Below are 18,352 nucleotides of genomic sequence, written 5' to 3'. Positions count from 1 at the left end.
CAACCACCCGCTCTACCTTGGGTTTCACATGTTCCGCCCAGGCACAGCTCTGCTTCTTCCAGACCCATCCCTTTACAGACCCATGCTGAGCTTGTTTCTGCTTCCTGCAACCAATCGAGCCCAAACTAAAACTCCAGGTCTGCAGACCTATTGGTGGACATGAAGACACTCCAATGGGAGCTGAGCTTGGTGACAGGCCAAGCTTTAATGTTCCTCCATTCCACAACTGGCCGGAGTCTCAGACTTATTTATTTTTCCTGTATAACTTTTGCCTTGTTTCAACTAAACAGAACAGTTTTTATCAACAATTTCCAGAGCAAGAAAAATAACAGAATGCTTGGTTTGTAATGAGGACTAGTAGATTTTTTAGGCCATGTGATGCATGAGAAAAGCTCCAACTTTGAGAGATGCAGAAACCCATGCAGGAGCTGTGCATCTCATTTTGCAGTAGAGATCCAGCACTCCTTCAACTGACTGGTCAGAGCCTCTCTTCCTTTGGGAAGGCCAAGTACAGGTCCAAGTGGGCCAGTCAAGGGGTGGAGGAGTGGATGGGAAGGCCTAAGGAAGAGAGGTTTCCCCCATCTCAGTCCCTACTATTCAGGGGGCAGGAACTCCAGTCCCAGCTTCAGGTGTAAGCACAGGACCCGGATCCAGCCACTCAGTTTCTCCCACATCTTCTGCTGGGACTCCTGGGAAAGAGATCTGTCTCTTTGTGCCAGGGGAGTTGACTTGGCAGAACAAAAGACGACTCAGACAGCCACGGCCATTCCACGACCTCATGGGAGCCAGTGGGCCTGAGAAATAGGCTGACATGAGAGAAGCAAACCAGGAAATGGAGGCAGGGTCCTGACCACATCATATTAGGTAGTGGAATCAGGATCCAGATCTAGATCCTCTGACTCCAAAACCCATCTCCCTTCCACCAGGGAAGGCCCTGTTGTCTCTGTGTGCACAATCCCATTGTAAATGCAGGCAAACATACAAAAGGAGCATATGCCCCATCCCCTAAAATCCAAGGGCTTGCAATCACCTTGAAACTAGACATAAGTCCATGAACCAATTAGGGATGTTAAAAGCCAAAATATAATTGAGAATCCAAATGTGTGGTCCAAGTACTATTCACATGGCAGGAAGGTGAGGTGGTGAAGAGACTACATTTCAAGGCTGGATGTTGGTATAGAAATCAATGTTACTACAACCTCAGTAATGAAATGCTGCATCTTCTGAATAACTTAATTATTTACCAGCCACCTCATCTCCCCCATACCCATATTCAACTAAGGCTTCCTCTACTTTGTGACTCTGTTGCTGCCTTCCCTCCCCAGACTGCAAAAGCATTCTGACATAACTACACACTAAGAGTTATACACAGCACGGCCATTAACTGTGACCCACCACCTTCTTTAAAAGCCCCTTAACTATAGCTTTCAGGTGACATAGAGCATAATAATTTCCAGCTTCCCTCCTGGAAATAAAGAGACCTCAGGTAATTCTATAATTCTACATCACATCATTAATATTCTAGTGTCAACTGATGGCCTCGGGTCTGTACTAGGTCATTTTCTACTGAGTAAGTATCTTAATTGGTAGCTGCAAATAGTTACTGAATGAATTCTGTCTTACTGATTGAGACTAAATTTTTAATTTAGCCATCTCATTTCATGTAACTGAGAAAGCTGATTTTTTTAAATCTCCTATCATATTTTCTAACCAACTTACATTATATTAGTGATCTGCCACTGAATGATTTTTCTTAGGTCAAAATTTTTTATCAAATCATAATATAATATTACAGATATGTTCCAGAAATGAAAAGTCAGCAAGGACTCGAAAGGACTTAAAGGAAGGCACAGTGGTTCTCAAATAGTAGCCACTCGTATGCCACCATCACAAATTCTGCTCTATCTACCATATCCGTCCTGCTCTCGTTTTCTTCTTTAAGGATTCTGTGCTTATGGAGCTTATATTCCAGCAAGAGAAGAGATAAATAATACCATATAATTACAAAGGTCATTTCATGTGGGGATTAATGCAGTGAAGAAATTAGTCTCATGTTGTGATAGTGACCTGGGGACTGGCAGCATTATCAGAAAACAAGTTCAGGGATCTGTCACTCAGAGAGTTACCTTAGAGCTGAGATCAAAATGGCAAAACAGAGAGAGAATGGTGCAAGCCAGGAAAACAGAGGTTCTAAGGTCCTGATAGTCAAACAACCCTGGCCTGTGCAGCTGAAGGGGAGAGGAGAGGACAAATGAGCAGTGTGGCCTGCCTCAGTATACTGCCAAACCACAGGAGGGCTTCCTCATGGGGGACACATTTATCACTATTTTAATTGACTTCCCAACTTTGTATTCTGAAAATTTCAAACGTATATAAAAGCGGAGAGAACAGAAAAACACTATATACCCCTCACCTAATTGCCACTGACAGTTAACAATCTGCTACATTTGTGTATTCTCTCTCTCCACATACATATGTGCACATATGTGACACAAATGTAATACATAGGTAATTATTAATAATGATCATATATATTAAATACATAACTTATATAACATACATAAATGTTTCCCTAATCATTTTAACTTAAAAAAAAGATTTTATTTATCTATTCATTAGAGACACAGAGAGAGAGAGAGAGAGGCAGAGACATAGGCAGAGGGAGAAGCAGGCTCCATGCAGGAGACCTGATGTGGGATTCGATCCCGGGACTCTGGGATCACGGCCTAAGCCAAAGGCAGACACTCAACCACTGAGCCACCAGGCGTCCCCTAATCATTTTATAGTAGGTTACAGACACTATGATACCTAAACGCTTAACATCTATCTTCTAAGAATTAGGACTTTCTCCTATTCAAGAAATTTAACACTCATGCCATAACATTATCTAACCTACCACCAATATTCAAATTTACCCAAATCATCCCCATAGTGTCTGTCACAAATGTTCTTTATTTTTTCCAGATCTGGTCTCTTTAGTTTCCTTTAATCTAGAAGTGTCATCTGCATCCTTTTCTGGGGGTAGCAGGGTTCTTTCATGAACTTGACATTTTTGAAGAGTCTTGCCTAATTTATTATTTACTTAATATTTTTCTTTAAATTGACAGACTTTTTAAAAAAGATTTATTTATTTACTTACTCATGAGAGACATGGAGAGAGAGAGAGAGAGGCAGAGACACAGGCAGACGGAGAAGCAGGCTCCATGCAGGGACCCGATGCGGGACTCGGTCCCGGGTCTCCAGGATCAGGCCCTGAGCTGAAGGCGGCACTAAACCGCTGAGCCACCTGGGCTGCCTGACAGACCTTTTTACACTGAAAAAATAAAGCTAAAGAAAAGCAAAATCTTCCATAAAAATTGTAGGTTTGGGGATCCCTGGGTGGCACAGCGGTTTAGCGCCTGCCTTTGGCCCAGGGCGCAATCCTGGAGACCCGGGATTGAATCCCACGTCAGGCTCCCAGTGCATGGAGCCTGCTTCTCCCTCTGCCTGTGTCTCTGCCTCTCTCTCTCTCTGTGTGTGACTGTCATAAATAAATAAAAATTAAAAAAAAAATTGTAGGTTTGATGTACTAGTTATTTGGAGTTTTTTTCCTAATATACATTAAAATAAGGATGTAACTTTTAAGACTAAAAGTGTCTGTCTGATAGCACTCAGAATTTAAGAATTATTCTGTGTGTCACCTACAAGAAGCCACTTCAGTCCAGCTCAGTCCCCACTAAAGGCCCCTGCCACTGCACGGTGGCTCCACTCATGGTTCCAGAGCTCATCCCTCCTCAGGAGGAGTCAAGACCTCCCTGTCAGTGACCTCTGCCAAGTCCTAGATGGCACCGGGTCAGGTGTCTACTCTAAGGTAAGTGCCAAACTCCCACCGTACAGATAAGAAAAGTGATGTTGACAGAGATTATGATGCTTGCCCAAATCCTCTGAATCAGCTACACTGCAAAGCACTTACCACTACACCACCTAATGCCATGACATGCCAAGCATTTTCCCTTTGTTCTGGCTACAGCCTCCCAGATGCTTCACTGGAGGTAACTACTTCAACTCCAAGTGGCAGATGAAGAGGTGTGTCCAAGCCACAAAACCAATGGGTAACAGAGCTATCACAACTGGAGTCTCAGATTCCTGCTCCTTGGTCTGTCTCCCAGTCACTCTGACTAGCCAAGGCCTTCCCTCAAGGCAGTCCACTGAGTAATGCAGAAGGTGTGGTGTGACAGCCAAATCTCTCTAGGGGTCAGTGAAGGTTGCCAGAGTTCCTCCTAAAACATAAGCTCAAGGATGGATGCTGGTGCTCCAGGTGTGTCCTGGCTGCACATTGTTCCCTAGCACATGGATGCCATGCTCCCGGCATAGGATCCCTGGAGGGAGCTCACTGACAAAGTAGCACCAGTCCATCACTGCTCGGGGAGGCTGGTAGCCAGCCAGAACTCCCAACACTCCTTCCACTTACTCCTGCCCCATTCATCATGTTGGCTTTGGCTCACTGTTCAAGTCCACAGAGACTACCTGACTCTTGATTCTGCTGTCTCAAATAGAACAGCAACATACCTCCAAATATGCTTCTATTCTTCTTACAAGCCTTTCTAAAAAAACACCAAACAGCAGAAGGCCAAAGCAAAATTCCTAGTCTCTAAACCAGATGTCAGCATCTTCCCCATGCTGACACAGCTTTTAAACACTGTTCTTGGGATGGGATTCTCAACTAGTCTCAAATCCTTCTCCAGTGAAGCCCTTACTTCATTACTCTATGCACTCAGTATCAGAAGAGGGGAAGCTCAAGAGCAGAGTTGTAAGGGCAAGGAGGGTCTCTAGAAAGCAGAGTACCCAAAGGTTCACAAAGCTCTCAGCAGGCATGGGAGCCAGTCTCTGACCAGCACATGGAGAAGCATCAGAGCAACAGAGAACGTTGACTCTGGTACTGAAGGACAGTGGCAGGAACACCTGTGGTTGAAGTAAGGACCAGTCCCTTTTCAGATCTAAGGTGAGGCAGTCCCCTGACCTCCTGACCCTTCCACAGCCTCAAAAGAAAACCAGAAATGCCTTCTAAAGTCCCATTCCACACCAACATCCTCGAGTGGGAAGCAGTATACATAACTTTGCTTTTGGCCAGTCTGGATTTTCACATGTTGCATTATCAAGTGATAGACTGTTAACTCTGGACCAAGGCTTTCATATTACTATCAGACTCCCCACATCCCTACAGAGTAGTTGCCTATCATGAACGGCTTCACAGATAATAGATAAATAAGAACAATAATACCTGTATTTAAGGTATATACCACACAGACATGTATTTTCTCAAAACCTCCAACCACTCTGCCAATGCCCAACTGGGCACAAGAGATCCTATTTTGCAAATGAAAACATAGAGACTGGGATCCCTGGGTGGCGCAGCGGTTTAGCGCCTGCCTTTGGCCCAGGGCGCGATCCTGGAGACCCTGGGATCGAGTCCCACATCGGGCTCCCGGTGCATGGAGCCTGCTTCTCCCTCTGCCTGTGTCTCTGCCTCTCTCTCTCTCTCTGTGTGTGACTATCATAAATAAATAAAAATTTAAAAAAAAAAAAAAAAGAAAAGAAAACATAGAGACTTAAGGCAGTGCCAGTGCCCAGGCTCACACAGCCAGTAAGTGATAGAGACCATGTGACTGCAAAGCATCCCTTTCCCACACTATACCTGTCTAGGCCCCTGGGCAGCTGGTGAAGCCAATAACCAGATTGGCAGAGCCCTTTCATTTTTGTTAATGTAACAGCAGACAGAAACGGACAAGAAAGATTGTTGGTGATGCCTGGCAGACCTGAGCCTCTGAACCCCAGCAACACAATGAGCAACTCTCCAGAGGACCAAGGTCAGGGATCAGATCACTCGCCAAAATACGCACCAAACTAAGAATGCCTGGTGTCATCACACACATGAAATCGATGCTTCTTTCACTTCAGAGAAAAACAGAACAATCTGCTGGTTTTAAAGCTACCATTCTCCCAAAACTCAGAGATCTGATTGAGAAGCCAGAAGGAATCTTAAGTAATCATTACTGATTCCTGGGCATCTGCTCTGTGACACATGCTGTCCCAGGCACTCTCCCCACTAGTAACCCTCCCACTAGTCCTTAAGGCTTTGCAATTTCACTATCCAAAGAGGAAATCAAGGGACGCCTGGGTGGCTCAGCGGTTGGGCTTTGCCTTCGGCCCAGGTCATGATCCCGGGGTCCTGGGATCGAGTCCCACATCGGGCTCTCCGCAGGGAGCCTGCTTCTCCCTCTGTCTGTGTCTCTGCCTCTGTGTGTGTGTGTGTGTGTGTGTGTGTGTGTGTGTGTGTGTGTCATGGATAAATAAAGCTTTTTTTTTAAAAAAAAAAAAAAAAAAAGAGGAAACCAAGGTCCCAAGAAGTGATGGGGTAGAACCAGGAGTCAAACCCAGATTACCTTAAAATCTAAAATCTGTTGTCCTTTCCACCACCAGAGATCTCAAGTTGTGCATACAAATAAACATGTATTTCACTGGACATCTCTGGATGTCTCCATGGAGACTTCCCACAGAAGCCCTGAAGTCAACATGCCTCCATGATCCCCCAAACCTGTCTCTCTACTAAGTCCCAGGCCCAATCCATGCCACTATGGCCTACGAAGCTAAGTCATCTCTGGGACCCCCCTTCTCCATCATTTATCCCCAAGTCCTGTCCATTTTTCTGCTAAATCATGAAACAGTCCCTCCTCCCCTGCTATAGACATAGACCCAAAGCCCAGGCCTCTGTATCTCTCTCCTGGGCTTTTTTCTTAAGCTATAGTCTTCCTGCCTCCAGCACTACCCATTCCAACCACCTATAGAACTGCACAAACCATCTTTCTAAAGTATGAATAGGTACTCATGTTTATAAACCTGTTCAGCAGTCCTCCACTGCCCAGAGCAGTGTACCCCCAAGCAGAAGATGTTTTGAGTGATAGAATGATTTGGCAATATATTGTAAGAAAACTATTAATTTTTTGGTTCTCTTTCAAACTTTCTGACTGAATAGTGAGTCTCAAATGGGGGCAAGATGTATTTAATATCTTTCTAACCCTAACGTCCCTTTTAACAAAAGCAAATCATGGCTCAAGTTCATAGCTTGTGGCAGGCTACAGTCTGACACCTGTTTGTGTGTGTGTACATGAACACACTCAGGCATATATGTGTACATATGCGCACACATACGTTTATTCTATTTATGGGAAAGGATACTGGTTTCTGGTTGCCTTAGTGATACAACATTTCCATATGATTATTTAAAATTTAAAAATTGAATTGGGGATCCCTGGGTGGCGCAGCGGTTTAGCACCTGCCTTTGGCCCAGGGCACGATCCTGGAGACCCGGGATCAAATCCCACATCGGGCTCCCGGTGCATGGAGCCTGTCTCTTTCTCACTCTCTCTCTCTCTCTGTGACTATCATAAATAAATAAAAATTAAAAAAAATAAAATAAAATAAAAATTGAATTGATTGAAAGAAAAATTTTTTAAATTTTTATTTATTTATGATAGTCACAGAGAGAGAGAGAGAGAGAGAGGCAGAGACATAGGCAGAGGGAGAAGCAGGCTCCATGCACCGGGATCCCGACGTGGGATTTGATCCCGGGTCTCCAGGATCGCGCCCTGGGCCAAAGGCAGGCGCTAAACCGCTGCGCCACCCAGGGATCCCGAAAGAAAAATATTAAATCAGAATTACATGGCAGTGAGATCAAGACAAATTATGAAGATGGTTCTAAAAGGATTATAGTTTGAGAAAGACTCAGCCAACATGCAAAGCAGTTCTCTAGAAGCTGGTCCTTTCTCTCCAAGCCTCCTGAATCTCTTCCATGCCTTTCCCTCCCACATGTCCCTACTCAGACACCCAAACCCTCAATTTCCTGAGTTGGCCACGGTCTTTCAAATCTACATGACTCTGCATGTGCTGTCTACCCTGCCTACACCGGGTCTCCAAGATAAGTTTGAGAAATACCAAATACCATATCCTGCCCTTTAAGATTCATAACACACTACAGTATTAAAAATTAAAGGCTCTGAGAAGTCCTTTGAGGGAAGGGGGAGGTCACTGAGCCTTAACCAGCACTTCTCAAACCAACTCTCTTCTTTTCCCATAACACATACCATCATCCCATGTAATGAATGCTCTACAAAGTGTGCTCTGGGAAACACTGGCCCAAACTGTTCTCCTCATACTCATCTACTCAAATTCTACTCCTGCTTCACTCTTCAAGAACTTGCTCAAATGTCATTACTTTGAGAAGTCTTTCCAACCTCCCCACACAGAATCAGTTGTTCCTCTCATCTGCACTACTATAGGACTTAGTGAAGTCACATGATATTTATATTTAACTCATAGGAACTCAACTGTAAGCATTCATTGAGGAAAGAAAGGGAGAGAGAAGTTCAATGTATGGGACTTTTGCCCTTCTCCCTTCAATAAGCTGAGCTAAGTGATCCCTGAGTTGTCTCGGGCTTCATAGGCCTTTCACAGGGTGACCATCTTGCTAGGTGAGCTGAGATTCTAATGTTTAAAAAGTAGATATTTTTCATATAGCATTGCCCTGAACCATCAGCTAACTACTTCATCTACACCAAAAGAGTAAGCCAGAGTAATCCATTCCAATGCCAGGGGAAAACTGGCCCTGCATCAAGCTGAGAAATAAGAGATTCGCCTTCAACACAGCCCCTTCCCCAAGGATTTTCAAAGGCAATTCAGAGAACACACTGCCTTGGGCAGAGACACTAGACCTGACACACCTCGGGGTAAAGGTGAAGCTCCCTCACAGCACTCACTATACAGCTTGTCTGGCTCCAAGTCTCTCTCTGTCTCTCCCTCTGTCTCTGTCTCTCTAGACTGTGAGCCCTCTGAAGTGGGAACACCTTAGTTAGTCATCCTTTCTGCTCCTGACTTAGTGGCATCCAACACATATGAGAAGACAAACAAAAAGAAAGGAAGCAGTGGGGCAAACAGAGGGAAAAAGTGAGGTTCAGTGAGGTCAAGAACTTTGGTTTCTATTAGAGTGAAATCTGCAAGAACAGACTCCTGGGTGCTAAGGGGTCAAAAAGGCTGCCTATCCAACCATTCAGTAGTTGAGTCTCCAAAGTGGAGATGAGCTTTTGCTGGCACCCCTGTGTGACAGAGAAACAGGTGAGGGAGCCCCAGGCTGTGATAGCTGCCTTGTTGAAATGATTTTCTCCTCCTGAGCCAAAACCTAACTGGAGTCTTCCCTCTGATGTCAATTCAGGCTCTTGAGACAGAAAATCTCTCCAGAGTAGAGCCAAAAAAATCTGTTTACCAAAAAAGATGGGCAGGCAGACAGGCAGGCAGATTTCCCAGGTGATCTGTTGCTACCACCTGGATGGCATCCTTGTCACAACTGAGGTATGGGGTACCAGAAATAGTAAGCCTGGAAGTCCAACTATAAGTTCACTCAGCAGCCAGATGAACATCGAAACTCTCTATAACACCTGTCGAAAACACTCAGGGAGAGGTTTAATGATTATTAACAAGGACTTCCTCCTCTAGAATTTTACTGAGCTATCTATCCATCCACTATCAGTTCTGACTGGGTGATGATGAATGCAAAATCTTTTTTTTTTTAAAGATTTTATTTATTCATGAGAGAGACACAGAGAGAGAGAGAGAGGCAGAGACACAGGCAGAGGGAGAAGCAGGCTCCATGCAGGGAGCCCGATGTGGGACTCGATCCCGGGTCTCCAGGATCATGCCCTGGGCTACAGGCAGCGCTAAACCGCTGTGCCACCTGGGCTGCCCTGAATGCAAATTCTTAACAACAAAGAAAAAAAGCTTTGTCAGCTAGCACCCTGCATTCTGTCTTTAAATGCAACGAGACATGTTGAGTCAAAGGTTCAATTTACTTAATCCCTATCTTGCTTAAATCTGTGTATGTTTGTGCAAAGGATGTATCTGTAGGAGAGGGATAGGTGGTTTGGGGAAGGGTTCCACAAGATTATGATTTCCAAAGTCCTGGACCCCTTAACTTAGCAACCCAAGAGTCCCAGGTTCCCTGGAAACTTAAGTTCATTTGATGTTACAATCAAACATGTTGTTCCTCTTCACAGTTCCCAGTTAAAATAAACCTCTTGGGGAGCAACAAGACAAAGGCAACACACTCCAGAGAAGTGTTTCCATAGAACCTCCCCAAGTCCTCACCCATTTTCAGGGCAAGTTGAGGTCAATTGACAGCTGATCCCATTGAAAGGAAGGGAGGGAGAGAGAGGAAGAAAAATCAAGGGAGGGGTGGAGGGCCCACCATTTTTAAACATGGTTTTTATAAGGCTCCTACTCAAGTTGAACAAGTTTGATGTTTTAAAATTAAGTAAAAAGTCTTAAATTATAGTAACAAACATACTCTTTTCCTGTTCTGATGTTTAATGCAATTTCTTGAGTTAGAGCTATTGAGCCCATTTAGATGTGGGGCAGTTTACGTGCAGAGAGCCAAGCCTGAGTTTGGTGCAGGTTCCTGGCTACCCACCACCACTCTTCCTACCAGACCAGCTGTTCCCCTGCAAGTGGGCTTCTCAGTAGGCAAGGAAAAACCTCCTCTAGATCTAGAAAAGATCTCCTGAGATCTTTTTTTTTTTTATGATTTTATTTATTGATTGATTCGTGAAAGAGAGAGAGAGAGAGAGAAAGAGGGAGGGAGACACAGGCAGAGGGAGAAGCAGGCTCCATGCACGGAGCCCGAAGTGGGACTCGATGCCGGGACCCCAGGATCATGCCCCAAGCCAATGTCAGGCACTAAACCGCTGAGCCACCCAAGGATCCTTGCCAACTCTAGATCTTATTCCATTCTGCCTCCCGACCAGCCCTGAGAAGGGTAGCAGGAAGATGGTCTTCCAATCTCAGTTCTGCAATTTCTGTGCCTCAGTTTCTTCATCTGTTACACAGAGCCAATACCACCTACCTTGCCAGAAATAACACACATTGAGCATCCAATTTCATCTACGTCTGTCCCTCATCTCAAAAGGTATTCTCACTAAGAGAAACTATCAGGGCAACCCTGTTTTACACAACTGTTTATATCAAAGCTTCATTGTGTCTTTTTTCAAGAAGGTTCAGTTTTCTGCACAGATTTGCATTCTGTGCATACATGAACAGAAATGACTGGTATGCTTTAAGCCAAGTTAATTCCCACAGCAGAGACAGAGCATTTCCCATCACCCCCTCCTCTAATGCTTGGATTCAAAATGTGCCTGATAAAAACAAGGATAATTTTTCAAGGTTAATGGCTGGTCAAATGCCTCCAAGCAAGCCAAAGACACTGAGGAACTCCTGCCTCCTCCTGGAGACCAAGAGAATTCTAACAGGAGCTTTACAAACACTACCAGAAAACCAAAAAGAAAAGAAGATTCTGCTTAGGGACAATGGACCTAAGGTCTGCAGGCAATCCCTCCCAAAGAGGTGTCCTAGAATGCCTCTTACAACCCGGCTCCTTCATCCAGTTCCATATTCCTTAAAGGAATACTAAAGAAGCAAAACTAAATACTAGAGTAATTTAAGCTTTGGATTTATCCCCCTACACCTACAGTAGGGATTCTGAAAATCAACATTATGCTGCATTGTAAAATACTCAGTCATTATGTTAACTTGAAAAAGGAGGACAAAGACAAAGACATGTTCCAAATGGGTTGGTACACTTGGGACACTCCACTCCATTCCCAAAATGCTGTGCTGTCAATAATTTTTTACAAGAAGAATCATTTTTAAGAGGCATATAATTGTACCGCACCCCCGAATTCCTCAGCAGACAGGGGCCTCCGGAAGTCATCAAGTTCATCTCCCTACTCCAGGAAAACCCTCCCTTGCAGAGGGTTATCCCAGTCAAGCAAATTAAACCAGATCTGTTGGATGAGGATGCAGAATAAATTAGGTCAAAGAATAAGCCTCTGAAAAAGCAAGAGTTTCATAAAAATGGAAGCATATGCTCAGCCTTCTTCAGCATTAGTAAATGTGGGAGAGGGTAAAGGCAACTTAATGGTCTAATAAAATGTTTACAGGGCAAAGCTTCTTACACACAAATATTGCCCAAGATCAGCAGACAATCTGCTAGTGTTTGGGGACTCTTTTATTGGGCAGATTTCACTATGCTGGCATTAAATGTGCTGCTGGAACGCACCCCTCCATCACGCCAGATCTGCAGGAGTTTGGCCTCAGCTCCTCCCCACACTGGGCTCTTCCCTCTATGCTCAGCAGCACTGGAAAGTCTCCCCCAGGGCTGAGGTACTGCTACATACATCTGAGTCCCTGAGCTCTGCTCGGGCCCTATTTAGCCCAGAGAAGGGAAGGGCGTAAGACGTTCTGGGGGAAGAGATGAACACACAAACCAATGAACACATCGGTAAGTGACTAAACAGGAAAAAAACGCAGGGAGCAATGGGTCCCATCCCTCATTTCAATTAATTTTAACTTATTCCTTCGACCAACTCTTCTTGGGTGCCTACTTTATACCAAATCATACAGAATTGACAAACAACAAATCCAACCTGCCTGACAACTTATAACTTCAAACCCAAAAAATCTTCCAAAGAAAGGCTATCATGGAACAGACAAAAGTACCTACAGGGGGAAAGCTCCTTTCTCTTCATGATCATCTAGATAAATATATCTTTTATAATTAAGTTTTTATCTGTTACCTGATCAGACAAAACTCACTGGGTAGATTTCCCCCTGAACTTGGGAGAGTGTTAATCACACATGGACTGTTTATGCATTTGGAAAGAAAGGGTACTTCAGGATGGGGCCAGCCATTCATCTCCCACTGCCGGGGGTGTGGAGGAGCTGTGCAACCCTGCTTCCAACACATGCATGGTCGTATAGACGCTCCCAGGGGAGGACTGGCAAAGAGCAATTTATTCTTTAACAACAGATATTGATTCTCTAGAACAACTCCAGGGAGGCCATCCGAGCATATATGGTGCTGTTAGGTACTGTGATGAACAGAAAAAAACCCTTGAGAGAGTCTTGCCCTGCCCCACAAAAGAAGTAGGGGAACACCTAGCTTAGGGCAATTCTTTTTTTTTTTTTATTAAGATTTTTATTTATTTATTCCTGAAAGATACACAGAGAGAGAGAGAGAGAGAGAGAGAGAGAGAGGCAGAGACACAGGAAGAATGAAAAGCAGGCTCCATGCAGGGAGCCTGATGTGGGACTTGATCCCAGGTCTCCAGGATCACGGCTTAGGGCAATTCTTGATTGGGCTGACCAAACTAAACAGGCAAAGAAATCCTGCCAAAGATTAAGAAATAAGTATCACAACTATACTAATACAAATAGTAGTATGCATAACAATAATTATAGCTAATATTTATTGAAAGTTGACTATGCACCAGGCTTTAAGCACTTTTATACACATTAATTCCTTAACTCTCACAATGATTATTTTAAGTAGGTATATCATTTTTCTCCCTATCTTACAGATGAGAAAACTAAAATATAAACTTGTTAAGTCACCAGGCCAAGATCACAGAACCAAGCAAGTGATAGTGCAGACCCAGGCAGTATGGTGCAGGATGGAGTCTGTCCTCCTAACACTCCTATCCCTACTATACTGTGGAATCTTCCACCACATTCTTTCCTTATCAAAGTTAACCACAGTCAACGGAGGATTTGTTCCTTGAGAATATATCACCTGATTTTGTAATATGGAAATCATCGAGAAAATAGGCCTCACCTCACAGATCTGCTTTACAGCCCCCTTAAAGAACCATATCCCACAAGTAAATCATTCTGGGGTCTCATTTACATTTGGCAACCACGTCTCATGCTAAGAATTCCTGGGATTACTGACATATTCTAAAAACTAGGTTTTCTCCTATCTTATGGTACACCAAGCTTGGCATTCAACAGCCCAAGTATAACAGCAGCTCTATTATTAAATCAATAAGATACGTGATATCAACTAGTTATCTTGGGAACTGTTTTACAATTTTATCCTTAAAGCTCAAAGATTCACTACAAAATTCAGATATTTTATATTTTACAACATGAAAAAGATAGGTATTATCTGGAAAAAGTCCAATAGCTTTGAAGTCTAGCAGATATGGGCTCTAGACCTTTTTCTGTCACTATGTCACCTCTGATAGATAATCTAATGCCTATGGGCCTATATTTCCTCAGCTGTAACTGACTCACAAGCCACTGAGAGGATTACATGAGATAATAGTGCACAGCATCTAGTCAGTGCCCTGCACAAAAAGTGGTGCTAATAATGCCGGCTGACCTTCACTTCCCTTGTCCTGGGACCTGTATCCATCCTCTTCCTATACTATCCTCCAGCACTCATCTTCCTCTGCCCAAGTGGAAACAATGACATCACTTTAAGGAAATAGCCTATCATAATCTAAGACCATGAATTAGGGCATACCTAAGGACAAATGTGGATGACATGGTCGTCTCCATAATACAAGCATTACTAACTGGCTAAAAATAAAATCAGATCATACTTCCTCAACAAATTCCACTGGAGGAAAAATTCCTGCTATTTCCCTATCTCAAATTTCAACCTTTTGGGCATAACCACTCATTCTTACCAGCCACAATCTGTAATCACCTACCTATTGGCTAATCTATAGACAAAATAATCCATTCTTGAAAAATAAAAATCTAGATCAACACATAAAACCATGCTACAAAGCAATGCTTCAAGGGAAATCTACAGTTTTTTATGTTTAATATTTTTTAAAAATCAGTGTAGGGATCCCTGGGTGGCGCAGCAGTTTAGCGCCTGTCTTTGGCCCAGGGCGCAATCCTGGAGACCCGGGATCGAATCCCACTTCGGGCTCCCAGGTGCATGGAGCCTGCTTCTCCCTCTGCCTGTGTCTCTGCCCCTCTCTCTCTCTCTCTCTGTGACTATCATAAATAAATAAAAATAAACAGAAAAAAAAATAAAATAAACAAATAAATAAAAATAAAAATCAGTGTAAATCACCATATTAATAAAGAAGACAAATTATCATTTCATAAGACACATAACTGATAGAATTTAACTACACATGATAAAAATGTTCAGCAAACTAGGAATAGAAAAGAACTTCCTCAACACAGTTTACATGAAAAATCCATGGCAAACATTATATCTCATGGAGAAATATGGAGTGCTTTCTCCTCCATGATCCAAACAAAGCAAGGAAGTCCATTCTCATCACTTCAACAATTTACTAGAAGTTCTAGATAGTGTAATAAAGCAAGAAAAAGAATTTAAAAACACAAAGATTAGAAAGGAAGATGCAAAACTATCTTTATCCAGAGGTGAATGGCTGATCATTTAGGTAGAAAATTTAAGAAGTTGGGACGCCTGAGTGGCTCAACAGTTGAGCATCTGTCTTCTTTGGCTCAGGGCATGATCCCAAGGTCTGGGGATCAAGTCTCACATTGGGCTCCCTGTGAGGAGCCTGCTTCTCCCTCTGCCTATATCTCTGCCTCTCTCTGTGTGTCTTCCATGAATAAATAAAGTCTTTTAAAAAAGAGAGAGAGAAAAGGAAAATGTAAAAAGACTACAAAACAACCACTAGGACTAACAGCATTTAGCAAGGTTTCAAGAAACAAGATCAATATACATAAATTAATCATACTAACATAATAGCAACAAATGACAATCATTTAAAAGAGCATCAAAAAATAGGTACTTCAGAATAAATTTAACAAAATATGTATACAATCCCTATACTAATAATTATAAAACACTGCTTAAAGAAAACCTAAATAAAATGAAGAGATATGCCGAATTTATAGACTGGAAAATTCAATATTGCTATGAATCAATTCTTCCCACCCTGAGCTACAGATTCAATGTAATTCTAATCATAAACCCAGGACATGTGTGTAGAAACTGAAACCTACTTCTAATATTTATATGGAAATGAAAGGGACCTGGCATATTCAAAATAATCTTTAAAAAGAACAAAACTGGAGGACTTTCACTACTGGACTTCAAAACTTTATAAAGCTATGTATGATATTGGTGTGAGGATAGACAGATCAATGAAATAGAACAGAGTATGTATGACATTGATGTGAGGACAAACAGATCAATGAAATAGAACAGTCCAGAAATAGACCCACACTTAAATAGTTATGTGATTTCCAACAAAACCATCCAGTGAAAAAACCATCCAGTGAAAAAAGGACTTTCATGAACTAGAACTGAAGAATCATATGAAAAAAAAAAAAATCAACTTTGACACCCCCCACACACACACCATATACAAAAATTATTTTACGGTAGATGGTAAACCTAAATGTAAAAGCTAAAGCCATAAATCTTTTAGAAAGAAACAGAGTAGAATGCCTTCATAGCAATAGGCAAAGATTTTTAAACAGGATACAGAGGGAGGCTTGGGTGGCTCAGCAGTTAAGCATCAGCCTTTAGTTCAGGGCATGATCTGAGAGTCCTGGGATTGAGTCCCACATCTCCCCGCAGAGAGCCTGCTTCTCCCTCTGCCTATGTCTCTGCCTCTCTCTCTCTCTGTGTCCCTCATGAATAAATAAATAAAATCTTTAAAAAAATGAAGAATTAACTAAAATCTTAAAAAATAAGGATACAGAAAGTGATAGTCATAAAAGAAAAAATGATTAGAATGAATCAAAATTTAAAACTTTTGTTTATCAAAAGAGATCAAGAAAAGTTGTAAAATAAATGAAGTTCTGAGATTTTAGACAAAGCCTTCATTTTCCCTGAAGGTAACTCATTTAAAATATTATTTTTATAAGACAAACATAAAGAGTATGACCTTTGGGGGGTTGGGAGGAATTTGGAAGTATCTGTTAAAAGTAATTACCCCAGCAATTTCCACTTCTAAGACAGAAATCCACAGAAATATTCCCACTAGGGTGTAAAAAGGTATGTTCACCTAGCAAAATATAGGAGACACTCTAAGTGGTCACCACTAAAAGAGTGGCTAAATGGCACATGCACCCAAGGGAATATCCTGTAGCCACTAAAACAGAGTGAATGCTAACTATCTGAAGGCATGTGAAAAGATCTTTAAGGCATTGTTAAGTGGTGGAAAAGCAAAATGCAAAAGAACAGGTTTAGTATAGATAGCCCCACTGTAAAATTTAAAAATAAGCTTAAAATCGACAATACTCACACATTAAATGAGTGTAAATATAGGTCTGTATGAAAAAAGCCAGATGAATACACACCAACCCATCCATTAACATCATAAAGGGGTGGGGAAGGCCCTTTCTCTGAAAGTATTTATGAAATGCGAGAATGCTACAGAAACTTTGTATTCAGAAAAAAAGTTTACAAACAAACAGGGTGTGTTCCCAGGTAAAAATGCTATGTAATAAGAAAGAAAAAAGCTTAAGAAAACTCTCCTTCCTCTGAGCTTACCCTGAGATCTGCACCTCCATGCCCAGGTTTTAAGCACACTTACCAGCTTCAGTGGGGCCCTAGGGAGGAAGGTGCAAAGGCGCTCTGAGAAAAGCCCCGCATTCGCAAGACAGAGTCTTCCTTAGTTAGGCAGAACTGCCCTAAGCACAGCCCCCCCACCAGGTCCTTTCAGGCTCCAATGTCCTCCCACAAGAGACACAGCATCCCATGCTCTCCACCAGCCAGATTCTCAGCCCCTCTGCTGGTTTTTCACATCCAACTTTCTGCCCTGTGCTAGAGGACACTAGACCCAAGTGCTGCCAGAAGAATGTCCTTTCTGAACTTGAAGACCTTTTTTGTGTTCTGTACTTTCTGGATATATTTTAGGGGACTTGATGTTATTACTAAAGATCCTTCCTTGGGATTTTTGCTTTTATTTAAATATACACATATGCACATATAATTCAACCAAGAACTATTTCCCAGGAGGAAATGCTAAGAGGCCACAGGAAGACGTGAAGTTTCTTAAAAGTAAGCAACACCAAGACAGAACTGGTCTCTACTGAATTTGAAAATGGGTAAAGAATGGCACTCACTCCACACTCCAAAGCCATATAAGAATAAACCGTTTTTGCAAAGTCCAAATGACTGCTGGAGGCAAGGAGAATGGGCCTCTGGTTTTCTCCTTCCCTCTGGTCCGCAGTCCTCCCCCTCCTGCCTACTCTGAAATAACATCGCTCAGGGCTACAACCATCTGTAGCTGCCAGGGCAAGGCACAATACATTCAGAAACTCTTGGACCCACATATCCTGCAGCTCGGAACTGCACAAACAAAAGGTTAGGGGAAGGGGGATGGGGGAGAGGGAATAAAGGCTTAAAGATTAAAGTCACAGGCAGAGACAGACGGCTCCGTTTTTTAATAACTGAAAACACGAGTTGGGTCTGAATGTGCTCATTGTTTAGCAGAGGGGGCAGCCTATGCAGGCAGGACTGGCTGGCGACAGGACTGCCTTC

The 18,352-nt window shown here is 42.7% G+C and overlaps 1 protein-coding gene across 10 annotated transcripts in view; it reads right to left on the bottom strand.

The window, feature by feature from the left end:
• Positions 1 to 18,352, bottom strand: part of EEFSEC (eukaryotic elongation factor, selenocysteine-tRNA specific) — a 266,239-nt gene that overhangs the window by 187,870 nt on the left and 60,017 nt on the right. The window contains exon 1 of one of the 10 annotated variants that reach the window (XM_025448193.3): positions 17,403 to 17,422. The exons of the other annotated variants lie outside the window; for them this stretch is intronic. The gene's annotated coding sequence lies outside the window, so the exon portion shown is untranslated. Of the gene's footprint in view, positions 1 to 17,402; positions 17,423 to 18,352 lie in introns of those variants that run through there. 10 annotated transcript variants of the gene reach the window in all.

The sequence above is a fragment of the Canis lupus genome, chromosome 20, assembly GCF_003254725.2.
Source record: "Canis lupus dingo isolate Sandy chromosome 20, ASM325472v2, whole genome shotgun sequence".
Lineage (NCBI taxonomy): Eukaryota > Metazoa > Chordata > Mammalia > Carnivora > Canidae > Canis > Canis lupus.
The sequence above is the reverse complement of the archived record's forward strand: the minus strand, read 5'-3'. Positions and strand labels throughout refer to the sequence as shown.